The sequence below is a fragment of the Eutrigla gurnardus genome (genome assembly GCF_963514095.1).
Source record: "Eutrigla gurnardus genome assembly, chromosome: 4".
Taxonomy (NCBI): Eukaryota; Metazoa; Chordata; class Actinopteri; order Perciformes; family Triglidae; genus Eutrigla; species Eutrigla gurnardus.
Window position 1 is genome coordinate 4,599,252 of NC_139918.1, and position 14,222 is coordinate 4,613,473.

The following is a 14,222-nucleotide window of genomic DNA, read 5'->3' on the forward strand; positions in this document are numbered from 1 at the left end:
CAAATCTATTCAACACAAAGATTTGATACTAACTTTATTGGATGCTATTCTTCTACCAAAAGCAGTTGCAGTCTGTAAACGCGCAGCGACAGAGGGACAGGGTTCAGATTACATTTTTGTAGCTGATACTGACACAGAGCACATTGACCATGATATCTTGAAGGCAAGGGCATAACTTTGGGTTGAACATTGGGGGGGTTGAGATTTCCGCCTGTGAAGCAGGTGTGTATATATATATATATATATATATATATATATATATATATATATTCTTTGGCCACCAGCCACTGCGATTCAGAAAATGCATAAAAATGGTTCTTGAACTTATACAGAATACACATTAAAGCGTGTGCAAGTGTTCTTTTTAGGACTCATGGTCCTTAATTGCCTCTAATTTAAGTATTTTGTCCCGATTACAAATGGGTTTGTAGTGTTTCCCACAGGATCTTTGGAGGCTATGGTGGGGGGATTGCGATCCTCTAGGGGGGTCTGGGGGCATGCCCCCCCGGGGGAAAATTTTGAATAATTTCATTTTAATGCATCAATTTGGTGAATTATGAGAAACAAAATATGACATATCAATTACTGACTAATTTCTTACAAACTGCTGGTTCTGATACAAATGTTGACATACTAAATGGGGTTGAGGAGTTTAAGCATTCAAGAAAAAGATGAGAACAAAAATGACTAAAACACAATTCGTTTATTATTATTAATAATAATAATAATAATAATAATAATAATAATAATAATAATAATAATATTAGTGGGTGACTATTCCTCAGCCTTCCATGGTGTTTTGGTTTTGACTAAAGCGGCAAGCCCCGTTCACATACGTCACCACTCGCCTATCTCTAAGCGACAGCTGTCAATGAATGTGAATGTGTTCTAGCGGAATGTGGCCAGGACAGGCGATGCGATGTGGTCGATCGGAGATAGAATCATTTTAACTTTCTGCGATGCGAGTGAAGCAAGTACCAATCACAATGTAGAATAGAGATGATTGACAGTTGCCGTCAACAGAGAGTTCCACAGATAGTTGCCGTTTGAAGTCGCCGGCGGCAGTGAGTTTTTTTTTTGCCAGCGAGTAGAATTCAGCGAGAAAGCGAGTGACGGGCGAGTAGCGACGTATGTGAACGGGGCTATACGCGCACACACTGTCGAACTCGCCGGCTGGGGGGAGGGGGGACTAACTTTTGTTCAGTAACATGATTTGACTCGTGAGTGGTGGCACTGGAGCCCTAGCAGTAGCTACCTCCTGTTGGGAAGATACTTTTATTCTTTTGCTTTTTTTCGCGTGCTTTCTTCATACCACCGCTGATGCGGGGAGAGACGGGAGAGACAGTAGAGAAGCGCAGGTCTGGCAAGGTGGGCGAAACCAAATCTCAGAGCGGGAGGGGGCACAGACAAACGTCACTATTTTCTACTGGTAAATTGAGAAAATCTACCACACTGTTGTGATTATAATGCTTAACATTCAATATCAATAATTGTGATATCATATTGGGTGGGTTGTGGTGGCTGGTTTGGATTATTGGGTGGGTCCATCCCCCCCATAAATTACGCCTATGCTTGAAGGACATGCAAGCCACAACACCAGACACTGAGAAATCACTGTGGCGCGACAAAGGAGCAAAACAAAGAGATGACGACATCTGGAGATGATCTGAGGGTAAGCCCATCCTTCCTAAAACCCTCTATAGATTTGCAGCTATTTTGAGCCATGGAAGTACCCATGTCTCAACAGGAGGGATGGTGGCAATGATAGGTAAATGTTTTACAACATATGGATTCCAAAATCCTAAAAAAAATGTTGTGCATCCTGTTTGATTTGCTCCAAGCACAACTTGCAAGGAAGAATGAGACCTAAAAGAGGAGCGTTCCCGAAAGCTGAATATCCTTTCCAAACAATATGCATGGACTTCATCGAACTAAACAAATCAGAGGGGAAGAAATACTGTCTGGTAATAGTAGATATGTTTTCAAAATGGGTTGAAATCACACCAACAGCAACAAACAACGCTATAGTGGTAGCAAGATTTGGTTCCCAGAAACAATTTATTGCGATAACGGTCCACATTTCAGAAACCAAGTCATGGCTAAATTATCAGAAATGTTTAACATCCAACCAAAGTTTCATTGCAGTTATCATTGGTATCACTGGTCATCTCCTCGCTGGGAAGGTCCATATCAGGTTCTGCTATCTACACCGACAGCAGTCCACATTGCTGAGAGAGGAACGTGGGTTCATCTGACACACTGTAAGAGAGCATACAGCACTCCGGAGGGGACAGATAAGTAAAAGCACCACACCATGGCCGACAGACCGTGGAATCCGTTTCGAAAGACGGGATGCGGTATGAGAGGAACACTGTGTCTAATAAGTGTGATAGCAGTGATAGTGGTAATTCCGATACTACAATCGAATGGCAACAACAATCGCACCGCAGCTGAATCACTGATTGTAGATTCGACACTAGCCAATACAACGCTAGCTAATTCAACACCAGCCAAATTAAGAGCTAAAAGAGAAATCGGACCGCAAATTGTATAACTTTGTGTCTCTACCCGCTGACAGGAACTGCACCACTATACACCAATTGTTTCCCCCTGTGCCAACTCACACGCGGCCACCCTGGTTTGAGCCATATGACGGCAACTACACCTGTCTGTCTAGAGAAGAAGGTACGGTTAGTGTAGGAACTTTGGCTCCCTGTAATCTAACCCTGAAGTTATCAGCAGGAGACTGGGGTGTGCAGGATGCGTGGGTGAGAAGACAACTTGTGACCAGGGCGGACATCTGGTGGTTCTGCGGTGGTAAGACACTTAGACCAACATTAACAATTGATTGGATTAACTATTTGTATTATAACCAACAGAGGTTCATCAATTAGACCAGAGATGGCATCAGGGGTTATCTATACAATTAGATAGGACTAGTCTCATGGCATGGCAGAACCGGCTGGCGCTGGACATGCTGCTGGCCGAGAATGGAGGCGTGTGTAAGATGTTTGGGGATATGTGTTGCACTTTCATTCCCAACAACACCGCTCATGACGGCAGTGGGACTAGGGAGCTGGCAGGTTTGACGTCGCTATCTGAGCAGTTCGCAGAAAACTCAGGTATTGATGAACACCCTTACTTTTCATGGATGGAGAGCATGTTCGGGAGGTGGTCAGGGCTCATACAATCAGTTCTGATAACCATAAATATAATGACCATAATTATGACTGCGTTGTGTTGTTGTTGTGTTCCATTCCCGAGAGACTTAGTTCAGAGGCTGATTGACGTTGCCATGAACAAGATGTTACTGTACACCAGAGTGCCGGATGAGGAGGAAAAAGGTGATGCAACATCATATCTATCAGATTACAGTGACGATGAAATAACCCCTGTGAAGTGTGCTTCCCGATTCCTAGGTGAGCAGAAAGTTCCAGGTGATCTGGATGCTGAGGACATGTGCGGGGACTTGGAGGATTTCTATGATTAGTAGTTTAAACAAAAATAAAAACATAAATTCCACAGCACAATGATGTATTTACAGAAAATCCCAAAAAGAAGATGTAAAAACTGATAAGCATTACGAGTGTAGCCTAAGAGAAGGATGTTATCTCCACTATATATATATATATATATGTTAATCACATGATGGAAGGAAGTGTTTAATGTTTTATTGTTTTCCACAAGTCCAGGGTGAGATTTCCTAGGCAGGGTCAGGTTCAACTAACGGGATCGATGGGTTGACCAGCCTGCGTTGGACAGTTTTGTTTGATTTCTATTCTTCCTTCCTATTAAACTTTATAGTACTAGAGGTTAGTTTTACTGGATGTGCTATGTATAACTCTGTTTTGATTCACTGTACTTTCCCAATTGGACTGGAGTACCTTAGGGCGGTCGCCTGTAGGCAGAGGGGCCGTGAGAGAATTTCCCTGCCCGAATGTAAAGATGGTACTGAAGATGCTAAGAAGCTGCCTGACAGGGTTTTCGCTCTCACACTCCACAAAATTGAACTAATGATTATGCTTGAGATAAGCATAAACAGGAGGGAATGTTATAAGAATTTTGTATAACCTCATGTCTTAAAGTTTTCTTAGTTCAGGTTACAGCTTTATGTGTTGAACTGTTTATTACTTTAGTATCCCCATGGCTGACCTAAATGTTATCAGAGGCCTGGTAGTCATGATGTCTTGTTCTACATGAAGGTTAACTGTCAGTGACGCGTTATCTCCTGTGCCTTTAAAAGACTCAAGTCACAACAATGATTTGAGCACTTCCTCTGTAGCATCCTCACACGTTGTTGCATTGTAACGGCTCCTCTTGTACAAGATTAAAGTCAGACGTCGACTTTACTTATGTCTCCGATCTCCTCCTTAGGTGAATTTATTTGTTTACGGGTAAATTCTTTTAACACCCGTCTTAAAACTCATTTATTTACCCTATATTTTGGTTGTAACTAATTCTTCATTGTTTTATCATTTCCCTCTGATGTTTTTTATTATTGTTTTATAGTCTGCTATTATTGTTTTTATGTTTTTATTGTTGTTTTATAGTCTGTTATTATTGTACTGAATTTGTTGTAAAGTGTATTGAGACCATGTATCATGGTGATTTTTATAAATCACCATGACTTTAAATAATAAATTGATTGATTGATTGATTGATTGATTGATTGATAGACTTGGAAAGACTCTGACACTAGCAGGATTCTCCGTCCGCGAAGTCTATCCATCCCGTCCAGCCAAACTGGATCTTTCCATCATTGCCGATCTTGCATGTCATACGGGGGAACTCTGTTCTATGAATACCACAAATCATTCTCTGCCAGGGCTGCCATGTCCATTCAGAGGTTAACCAAAGACTGGACTGGTCTGTGGTCGACCTGGCTCTAATCAGCAGGCACTGCACTGGCCGCTAAGCTCTTTCTTGCACCATTTGCAGTTCTTTCTCACACCATCCAACCTGTGTCCCAAACCCGTGGCTATAGCCTAGTCCAGGGGTACTCAAATACAAATCCTCAAGGGCCACAAAGATGTTTTTCAATGACTCAAAGGTCCATTTATTGAGGTCGGTCAGGTCACATGTGATATACTGTATTTAGTGCATTTCTTTTTGTTGTTCTTACCTCTGAATTTTGAGGATATTTCTCTTCAAAATTTGTATGCTTTGTCTCATAATGCCGTTTTCAAATTGGGAATCTTCATCACAGATAGTCTCCTGGCATATTAAAGGAAAACACCACCGCATTTCCATACTGAACTATGTTCTGCTCTGATCTTAGACGAGGTGATACATACCTCCCTCTCCTCTGTGCGTGCACTCAATGGCTCTTGCGCGCACTCCATGCAGCGCTAATTTGCTAGCATGTAGCTTGTCCCAGTATATTCCTTAGGATCCAAAGGGGGGTGAAGTTAGAAGTGACCAAGCACTTCCACGTTGTCCCTATTTAAATACGGTTACGTGAGTAGTTACACGACTCAAGTTTGGTTACACAAAATGAAACATGCCAATTTTTCTAAGCGGATAACAAGGATAACTATATAGTATGGCGGAATAACAACTGGAAGCACTTCGACGTCGGCGCAGTAATATCATCACTCCGCTCCCCCTCTTACTTCCGTCAATAGAACCTACGTGACCTGCACGCCGTCGCCTGCACTACCTGTAGTAGTTTGTGCACAGTTGAGGAAGCATCAGGTTGTAGTAAGATAGTTTGTGAACAATAGAACATCATGGTTATAACGTGCATCGTACAGGGTTGTGAAAACAAGCAGAAGGTATATAGTCCCGTCATGTTTTGAGTGATGATATTACTGCGCCGACGTCGAAGTGCTTCCAGTTGTTATTCCGCTTCCAGAAAAATTGGCATGTTTCATTTTGTGTAACCAAACTTGAGTCGTGTAACTACTCACGTAACCGTATTTAAATAGGGACAACGTGGAAGTGCTTGGTCGCTTCTAACTTCACCCCCCTTGGGATCCAAAGAATATACTGGGACAAGCTACATGCTAGCAAATCAGCGCTGCGCGGAGTGTGCGCAAGAGCCATTGAGTGCACGCACAGAGCAGAGGGAGGTATGTATCACCTCGTCTAAGATCAGAGCAGAACATAGTTCAGTATGGAAATGTGGTGGTGTTTTCCTTTAAGCACATGGGTCTTGTGCTGGTTGGAGGAAGAATGAATGCAAACTTTTCAGTCCATTCTTCTTTAAATTGGCGATTTTCACTGTCCACCTTTCTTTAGGCAGAGAACTTGGAACATGCCATTTTCATGTAATCTTTTTCCCCGTCTATGCTATCTATCTATGCTCCTACTGGCAAAGTGGCAATATGCGAACCGCTTCAAAAACGAAAGTGAAACTTAAAAATGCGCTCGCAGCGCGACCCAATAACAGGCTGTCTGTGTATCGTTGGCATGGAGACAAGTCCCGATACACGTGTTGACCCAACCAAAACGCATACTGAAAAAAGAATAGTTCCGGGGCCACAAATAGGTGGCCGGCGGGCCGGATGCGGCCCAGGGGCCGCCTATTGAGTACCGCTGGCCTAGTCCATCCGCCGGCAGGCCCAAAAGCCGATGTGGATAAGGTGATATCTTTTTGGACTCCAATGTGCCACAAATTCATAAAAACTTATGTAATTTGTCAACCGTAACTATATTCATGCTTGCAGCTATTGCGGGGACGGGCATCCAAAATCAGTGAGTCCCAGACAAACCCGCCTTGTGAGGAAGGAAAAGAGAATATAAAACAATCCGTTAAATAATCGTAAGCTGCAAAAAAAAAAAAATTCAGGTCTGTTTCAAGCCATTAAATTCTGGTATTAAACTAGACAGTATTCTCATGCAAGCTCCCTGCTTCTCGAGAAATTAAATCGCATCAGGGAGATAACGAAGGCACAGTCTTCAAAACCATGTCAAGAGATCTGGGGCCTCATGTACTAAGAATTGCGTGGATTTCCTACTGAAACATTGCGTACGCTAGAATCCAGAAACTGTCGTACGCACAAAAAAAATCAGATGTATCAAAGTGTGCGTAAGCATGGATCCAAGCACTTTTCCTTTGTACATCCCAATCAACGTGGAATTGAGCGCACATGTAGAAGTGCTAAACTCCTCCCTGTCCACGCCCCCATTTAAATATGCAAATAATTTTAAATAGGGCCTGCACCGGGGATTCCCCTCTCTGCACCATCAGATCTACAAAATGAGTAAAGGGAAGAAGCGCAACTTCACCGAGTCTGAGCTCGAAACGCTCTTAAACGAAGTCGAGACTCGAAGACCAGTATTATTTGGTAGCCTCTCATCAGGCATAAACACAAAAAAAAAGAAATGTGAGTGGGAGCGTGTGTGAGGCAGTGAACACTGTGGGGTCGGAGCAGCGCACACTCCCTGAAATAAAAAAGAAATGGTCCGACGTGAAGGTGGAGGTGAAGAGGAGGATTTCGGCCCACCGCCGAAGCGTGACCGCAACGGGCGGGGGGACAGGAGGATATCAATATATTATATATTATATTATTATATATATTAATGACTGCAGAAATGTACTATAGTAGACAGATGAAGTCTGAGCATCAACTTATTTATTTTGTGTGTTCTTTAGATACTACTCTATAACCTCTGTGATTATGAGCAAGTTTCTTCTCTTATACACAAAGTTATGGGGGGAAACAGATTATTTCAGATGTTTACCTGTCTGCCAGAATTTGTATCCCCCCCTCAAAATAGACAGAGGAAGTAGCTCCCGCAGCCAGGGGAAACAATTTCTGTCGGGGATACCTACACTGGCACAACACCTCGGTTTCCCTAATGTAATCGGAGCTATTGACTGCACACATGTTGCTATAAAAGCGCCATCACAGGATGAATTTGTTTTTGTCAACAGGAAACATTTTCATTCAATAAATGTTCAAATAATATGTGATGCGCAAATGCAGCTCACCAACATCGTGGCAAGGTGGCCTGGTTCAACGCATGACTCGTTCATTCTTACTAATAGCATGGTTGGTAACAGGCTGGAGGCTGGCACGGTGCGCGATGAGTGGCTTCTCGGTGAGTAAATGTATCCGTTTAGTTGCCAGAAACCCCAGAGTGGTCAGCACCTGTGTGGGCACGGACAACCCCTGGCTCCTGGCTGTGTTTCTTTCTAGGGCCGGCCGCAGCTCTGCGCACAGCTCCAGTAACACTTGCCTCGGCAACTTAAAACGACTCACAAGCCAGTTGTCGTCATTTGCTAACATATCCTCCCGTTCTCTAAACACCCTCTCACGTCTGATGTTACCGTTTGCGATGTCTTCTAACAAGGCCAAGGCTGCCATTGTTAATGCCATTTTTCACTTTGCGCATGCTTTTATATCCATCCATATGATTGCAAACACGTGTGTGTTAATTGTCCATTAATGTGTCTCTGATGTGCACATTACTCTGAGGACTAATTGTTTTCACATAATTAAGTTTCCCAGCATCACCTCAGAGTGTCGCCAAAGGAACAATAGCTGTAGAAACGTGCGTACGCCAGCCATGAAGCTGGCGTGGGACACCGCACATTTCCACGCTCATTTCACTTTTGATACATCTGAACGTTGGCGTGGAAAATTACGTACCCCACGTTTTTGTGCGTACGCAACATTGATACATGAGGCCCCTGGTCTTTGCCGCTCGGGGAAAAAAAAAAAAAAAATGGAACGGCATTTCTTTTTCCACAATGATTATACAGAACAATCTTTGGCCATCAGATTATTCACCAACGCAGCTCCGTCGTGGGTTTCGGGGGGTTCTTTAATAATCAGTGGTTGCTGACGCGTGGCCAAAGAATTGTCGTCTCTACCAGCCAGTGCTCCTTCTTCATAGTAGCCTGTCTTCCCTGGGGGAAACACTAGTCCAGAAGAAAATAATATTCTTTGCGACAATGAAGCAGCTGTCACTTTATCAACAAAGGGCGCTCCCCATACCATTAATTAACAGATTTATAAGACGCCTTACTTGGGCATCCGTGCTGGGGAACTTCCTCATCAAGAAGCTCACATTCCAGGCCGCATGTGCTTTTCTGGTTCACTGTTTTGAGTCCTGCAAATGCAGCCGTCCTCCATCAAAGGCCTCCTCGCAGGTGTCCAGTTCCACCTGCGCTGCTTGGATCCATCTACCAACAGCTTGCTAGAGAATCCATCCATTAAGCTCCTGCTAAACGGCTTCAAGAGAGGAACCCAAGGCAAGACATTCGTCTCCCTTTCACCCCTCCACTTTGCACAAATTAATCACCCACCAAGGAACGGGTGCTTTGGTTCATAGGCTCACTGTTTCTTTTTTTTTTTTTTTTCTTTTTCTTTTTATTTGAAAGGGACAATACACATTAAAGAACATCAGTATGTGAATACAAATGTAAATGTGTCGGAGTTAGCAAGCCTGCTAATTTACATCCGCAGTCCCTTGGCAGGTAATAGACAATAGATAAATGGATGGATCCAAATGCGATGGCCCTCTCCTGCTGCATAGAGTGGACCAAGACATTAGAGACTTAGCAGCGGGTAAATACAGTATATCCCATTCTATCACACATACATACAAAGACAAATAAAAGCTAATCAGTACATTAGAAGCATGCAGTTAGAACATTAAAGGTGATTACACGTTTGGTTGGCTCTAAGCCATACCTTCAGGTGGCTCTTAAAAGTAGTCAAGGTAGGGCATTCCTTTACGGGTAAGGGCAGTGTGTTCCAGATTGCAGTTCCTTTCGTAGACAGGGCATTTTTACTGAAAGAGGTTTTCCTGTATGGAACCACACAGTCCCTATTAGTAATTGATCTGGTGGTCCTTGTTTGTTTAAATGCAATAAACTCTTTAAGTGGAGATGGCGCCAGGCCATGAAGTACTTTATATATAAAGCATACAGAGGAGAACTTACAAAAATTAGGAAAACTCAGCAAATTATATTTCACTAGAATGTTACAATGATGGTAAGAAAACGTTTTTTTGTCTAAGATTTTGAGTGCTTTTTTATACAGAAGCTCAATTGGTTTCACGATAGTAGAGCCGGTCATGGACCAGCTAGTAATACAGTAGCTTAAATGAGAAAAAAGCATTGATCGTTGTCAGCTGCTTCTGACAACGATCCTCTGATTTGCTTAAAGTTGCAAAGGTGATATTTAATTTTTTTTGATAACATTTTAACATGATTTTTAAAAGAAAGTTTAGAGTCTATAATCACACCTAAATATTTAAATTCATTAACAACTTCCAACTCGTCAGCACCCAAAAAAACACCTGAGCGAGAAGGCATGGAAGAAGCAGATTGCTTCGACAGAAATAGACAAACAGTTTTTTTTGCATTCAAAATAAGACACGAACTTGTAAGCCATGTTTGTATGTGTGTGAGTGCTGTAGAAAGCACCCGTGCTGCCTCCTCAGGATTTTAAGCTTTAGTAAAAATTACCGCATCATCAGCGTAAAGCTGAACATCCACATCTAAACAAAAATCGGGTAAATCATTAATATACAATGTGAATAAAATGGGCCCCAATATGGACCCTTGGGGGACCCCTACTGGACAACCCATAAAAGAGGAGCTGGCACCGGCCACCACAGTTCGTTGTTCTCTATGTGACAAGTATGAGTCAAACCATTTAATAGATTGAAAAGAAAAATTAAAATGAGACAGTTTGGATAAAAGTACCTTGTGATTGACGGTATCAAACGCTCTTTTTAAATCTAAAAAGACAGCACCAACACATCCATGAGCATCCAAATAACACTTAATTCTCTCCATGAACATGGTCAATGCGGTCTCGGTGGAATGGTAAGCTCGAAACCCAAACTGCATGGGATGTAAAGGAGTATGGCTATTGCCAAGGAAATCAATTACTTGTTTGGCGACCCACTTTTCAATTACTTTAGAGACACAATACTAATAGGTCTGTAATTATTTAAATCAAACTTGTCGCCAGCTTTCAATACTGGAGTAACTGAGGCCATTTTCCATGCCTTAGGTACAGTTGAGTTTTTGATCGATAAATTAACCAGATGCACAAGTGGGGGAGCTATGGCCTCCTTATGTGATTTCAAGAAACTGGTGTCGAGCCCGTGTATGTCCTTGGCTTTAGAGTTGTTCAAATTACTTATGATATCAATAACTTCTGATTTTGTGATTTCTTGAATATTATATTTAGGCTCGATGTTGTCAGACAAGTAAGAAACCTGCTGCTCAGAGACTTCGAGAGGTGTGAACTGTTTCACCATTTCCTCTATTGAGTTTATGAAAAAATAATTAAATTCCTGAGCCAGGATACCAGGGTTTCTCACCAGCTTATTGTCGATTTTTAATTCCAGACCTTTAGATTCCTGCTTGGGTTGTTTTCCTGTTAATTTATTTATATTCTGCCATATTTTTTTATGGTTACCTCTAGCGTTCTCGATAATTTGAATAAAAAAATCAGCTTTGGCCTTACGTAATTCTGATGTCACCTTGTTTCTAGCAACTGTAAAATTCAGTCGGTCTGTATTAATCCCAGACTTAATAGATTTTCTGAGGAGCTGATCCCTATGCTTCATCAGTTTTAGACAGGTAGAGTTGAGCCAGGGGAGGGAGGTGGACTTCTTTTTCCCCTGACGCCCTCTCCTGGAGAATGAGAGAATGATCTCTTTGACTTTAGATAAAAATAAATCACTGCCAATATCTGCATCATCACATCCCAGAAGGCCAGACCAGTCAACATCTTTTAAATCTCTATCCACATTTTCTAATTGATTATTGGGGATAATCATGTTAAAGTGTAAGTTTGGCGGAAATTGAAAATAAAGCTATTTTCTGAATGAAAATACATCAACTAAGCCGTGGAGGAAGTCATTTTCGCTCATCACGCAGTTCAGAGCTAGCACGGGCGGGAGCTAGAGTCCAAAATCGCAAACAGTGGGTTAGCATGGGGCCTACAGCCACACGCTTTCAAAATCGCATTTTTAAACCACTAACATTGCTCAAAACAGCGCCAAACCTCGTCAGCAGCTTGCTCTGGGTGTCTACACATAAAACGAAGCACCAACAACTCAGTTCATGAACCCGAAGTTTATAACAGAAGACAGTTAAGAACACTCACCAATTCTACCCCTGCCAGCTCCTCGCAAAGGATAGTCCGTAAGTGTCGATTACCGAACGCAATGCAAAACGAGGGAGACCACTGAAGATTTCACCCAGAATAAAACGAGTATACTTTTAAATTAGTGGCAGTTTGGCCAAATATAAGTTAATAACGGTGGGTAAAAACGTTGGGATAGTTTGTATACACTTCCAATCAGTTCAAGACAGCAGCCTTATCTGAAGCACATACATGTCACGCGAGATCTCACACGGGAACTCGTTCGGTAATCGACACTTACGGACTATCCTTCGCGAGGAGCTGGCAGGGGTAGAATTGGTGAGTGTTCTTAACTGTCTTCTGTTATAAACTTCGGGTTCATGAACCGAGTTGTTGGTGCTTCGTTTTATGTGTAGACACCCAGAGCAAGCTGCTGACGAGGTTTGGCGCTGTTTTGAGCAATGTTAGTGGTTTAAAAATGCGATTTTGAAAGCGTGTGGCTGTAGGCCCCATGCTAACCCACTGTTTGCGATTTTGGACTCTAGCTCCCGCCCGTGCTAGCTCTGAACTGCGTGATGAGCGAAAATTACTTCCTCCACGGCTTAGTTGATGTATTTTTATTCAGAAAATAGCTTTATTTTCAACTTACTTACACTTTAATAGATCGATTGGTTAAAGTATGATACAGATTTTTTGAGCATTTGACTTTTCTTGAGAAAAAGATTGCGTTATGGTCCGAGAGTCCTGTTAACAGGTTATGGGTGTTTGTGATTCTTTCCGGTTTATTAGTAAAGACTAAATCAATCCTGGATTGTGTACGATGTGTAATTCTAGTGGGTTGCTCTATAATCTGAGTGAAATTAAAATAGTCAGTTATATGTTTAAGGTGTTTTCTATCTATTTTGTTATCCCAATTGACATTAAAGTCACCAAAAAGGATGATTTCTTTTTTATGATTACATAAGGTAAGGAGTGCCTTGAGCTGGTCATAAAAATCTATGTTAGCCGTGGGTTTGCGATAGATGCAGATGACAGTAAGAGACATCTCTCTCGAAAGAGAAATATTTACACCAATACATTCAAGTGTGATGTTACTGGGCCATGTAATCTGATTACATTTCAAGTTGTTCTTTACATACAGGAGAACCCCCCCGCCCCTACCCTGTCCCCTATCTTTCCTATACGTATTGTAGTCCGGATAGGATAGGCTCACTGTTAGGAACAGCCTGTTGGGTTTTAATAGAGATGATCCGATACTCGGATCAGATATCAGCTCCGATATCGAGTAATTACCTGGATCGGATATCAGATGAATGAGGCCGATCCAGCATTCCGATTATTTTTATTAACATCCTACACAGCAATACAGTTACAGCGATCTAGTCGCTTCAGTTCTGTTTGCTACGCTGGTTACGTCATCACGCAGAGCACGCTAGCAGCTAGTGATGAGTACACAGAGCAACACGGAGCAAGCGCCGGTTCATTAAGCCTTTGTCCGTCGGGTTTCAGGCAGCTACTATATTTGATATTACATTTTAAAAATATCTGTTTACAGTGCACTTTACATGGTTACAAGTGTTATTTATTTATTTTGCTGCTAATGTAATCTTTATTTGTTAATAAATAATATTAAGTACATTTATATCTGTGGCATGTCACATGATCGAAACTGGATTGGTGCATCTCTAGTCTTTAAGGTGCGGAGAATTCACCACACGCTCACGATCTTCGACCCCTCCCAAGACCTCACCATAGGCCATGTAACGCTGCACAGTCATTACCTTGGTGTTCCTGAAACATTCCAAAACTGATAGAGACAGAAGCGGAATATCAGTTCCTATTTCCCAAACTAACTCTGATTTTTGTCCATTGTCCGCCATGGCCCGCTATCTGGAAAGCCGTGCTCCAGCCAGCCCACAGGAGCCGCTGTTCATCACGGAGGGAGGAGAACCCATGTCACGTGCCTGGTTCGCCTCGCGCCTCCTGGGGCAGATGGTCCTCACCTGCTTATGAACGTTATCTGCGCCCCGGAAATAGAGCCATCCTAGATGCTCAAAGCCATGAGCCGAATATTGCAAGTACATAAGGATCATTCAAATATATAGGCATGATAGGATACGTCTGTCTTCTCCTTATTCACCAAGCCGAGGGGTAACGGATTGG